Raw genomic sequence first — 3,160 nt, forward strand, 5'->3', positions numbered from 1 at the left:
AGATAGATAGATAGATAGATAGATAGATAGATAGATAGATAGATAGAGGGCACAGGGTGAGTTGAAGATGAAGGGGTGATATCTGGAGAATAAAATTAAGGGATGAGAGAAGATTATACTGGGAGAAGAAGAAAGGGAGAAGTAGAATGGGGTAAATTATCTCACATGAAACAGACAAGAAAAGGCTTTTACAGTGGAGGGGAAATGGGGGAAGGTGAGAGGGAATGAGTGAATCTTATTCCCATAGGATTTAGCTTAAGGAGGGAATAACATACACACTCAATTGGGTATGGAAATCTTACCCTACAGGAAAATGGGGGGGGAGGGGACAAGAGAGCAGGGGGATGATGAAGGGGAGGGCAGATTGGGGGAAGGGATAATCAGAAGCAAATACTTCTGAGGAGGGACAGGGTCAAAACAGAGAATAGAATAAATGGGGGGTGGGATAGGATGAAGGGAAATATACCTAGTTTTTCACAACATGACTACTCTGGAAGTATTTTGCATGACTACACATGTATAACCTGTGTCGAGTTGCTTGCCTTTTCAATGAGGGTGGGTGGGCAGGGAGGAAGGAACAAAATTTGGAACCCAAAGTTTTAAAAACACATGTTAAAAAAATTGTTTTCACATGCAACTGGAAAATAAGAAACACAGGAAATGGAATATAGAAATCTATTCTGCTCTACAGGAAAATAGAAGGGGCAGTGGATAAGAGAAGTAGGGGAGAGAGAGAAGAGAGGGCAGATTAGGGGAAGGGTGGATTCTTTCCATTTCTATTTTACCCTCTGGTTCTAGAATATTGGGGCAGTTTTCCTGGATAATTTCTTGAAAGATGATGTCTAGGCTTTTTTTTTGATCATGACTTTCAGATAGACCAATAATTTTTAAATTCTCTCTCCTGGATCTATTTTCCAGGTGAGTTGTTTTTCCAATGAGATATTTCACATTGTTTTCTATTTTTTCATTCTTTTGAATTTGTTTTACAGTGCCTTGATTTCTCATATAGTCACAGAATACATGCCATCTTGGGGTGGGGAGAGGGATGAGATGGGGAGAAAATTTGAAACTCAAAATCTTGTGGAAGTGAATGTTGAAAACTAAAAATAAGTAATTTTTTTTAAAAAAGGCTATCCATAGGGGGAAAAACAAAAACATTTCACATCTGCAGCATTCTGTAACAGAAATCAATTTTCTGTCCTTCCTAACACCTCCCCCAAAAAAATAAAAGAAAAAAAGCCAATTTCTTGTAATAAATGTGCATAGTCAAGCAAAACAAATTCTCCTGATGACTGAACACACAAATATATGTTTCATTCCATACGCTAACTCCATCACCTCTCTGTAATGTTTCATCATCACTTCTACAGAATAATGACTTGTTATTGAATTGATCATAATTCTTATGGCTTTCAAAGTTGTTTTTACAGCATTACAATGTTCAGTGTTGTTACTGTAAAAATTATTCTTCTGGTTCTCATTTCATTAGTTTATAAAAATTCCCAAAATTGTTCATTTTTATGCTATTGATGTTATAGTATAAATTCTTGTTCTGGTTTTGCTCACATCACTTACCAGTTAATATATATATATATATATATATATATATATAGTATATATGTGTGTATATATGTATATATATGTATGTATACATCTTTTCAAAATTATCTATTTCCTTATTTCCTACAGCACAATAATATTCAATTTCATTCACATACCACAACTTTTTCATCCATTCCTCAATTGTTGAATATCCTCTTAGTTTCCAGTTTTTTTGCCACCACAAAAAAATGCTGCTATATACATACATACATACATACATACATACTTCTATTTACATAAAAGACATTTTCCTTTTTCTTTGATCTCTTTTCAGAATAGGCTCAGCAGTGGTATAGGTAGATCAAAGGGTATGCACTGTCTAGTAACTTTTTGAATATAATTCCACATTATTTTCCAGAATTGTTCTCTCAATTCACAAGTCCACCAACAATCTATCAATGTGACTATTTTCCCACTGCCCCTCCAACACTTGTTATTTTGCTTTTCTGTTGTCTTTGCCACAATGATGGATGTGAGATAGAATCTCAAAATTGCTTTAATTTACATTTTTCTAATTAGTAGTGATTTAGAGTATTTTTTGAATATGATTACAGTCAGCTTGGGTTTCTTCCCTTGAGAACTGCCTGCTCACATTGTTAGACCAATTATCAGTTGGGGAATGGCTCTTTTTCTTATAAATTTGAATCTGTTACTTACATAGCTATTGGAAATGAGATCTCATTCACTCAACAATCATATATCAACCATTCGTTAAGCATATACCTTGCACAAAGCTCTTTTTTGTCATGAACCAGGGAAGAACAAATAACTAAGATACGGTAATGTCCTTATGTAAGCTTTCAAACTAGAACATGAATTGACATCTGTTTTTTCACGCCAGGTATTAGAAAATAATCATTACCTAAAGACTATTTTTTCCAGTGTCAGACTCCATTTTTAGCTTTCATCATTTTTGCCTCCAGTTACCTCCTTTTTTTCCCTCAAAATAATAATCTCTATTAGCCATTAAATCAATTTCACCTCTGAAGAAAAAGTAAATACAAAGAAATACCAACAATCTTTCTTCCCTTGGCCTCTATGACACTACTTCTTTTTTTGTTCTCCTCTTTCTTCTTGGATTACTTCCAATCTGTCTCCTTTTTCTGGTTCCTCTTTCTTTTCCCATCCTCTGAATATGAGAATCCACAAAATTGTCCTAGGACCTCTTTCCTTCTCTGTTTTTATTTCTCTGTCTCTCTCTGTCTCTCTCTCATACACACCCACACACACCTTGTCTTGAGTTCCAAGTTACACACCTATGAGACCTCTGAGGTCCATCTCAGACATTTTGTGAATAAATGTGTTTCTAAACCCTTCCTCTGTCCTAATGCTGTGTAAGTTATAATCAATTCTGCTAAACCATTAACTTTCTCACCACCAATGATAATAATGTAGCAGAACTCATACTCACAACTTGAGTATTATACCCCCTTATACAAATAGGGGGAGGGAGCTTTAGATAGAGAAGACTACTTCTAGAGAAGGGGAACTTTAATGCAGGATGTTGTCCTGGCAGGTCCCCCAAAAACCCTGAATACAATGACCCATTCATTGTATG

The sequence above is a fragment of the Vombatus ursinus genome, unplaced genomic scaffold (assembly GCF_900497805.2).
Source record: "Vombatus ursinus unplaced genomic scaffold, bare-nosed wombat genome assembly UNPS02006779.1, whole genome shotgun sequence".
NCBI classification, from domain to species: domain Eukaryota; kingdom Metazoa; phylum Chordata; class Mammalia; order Diprotodontia; family Vombatidae; genus Vombatus; species Vombatus ursinus.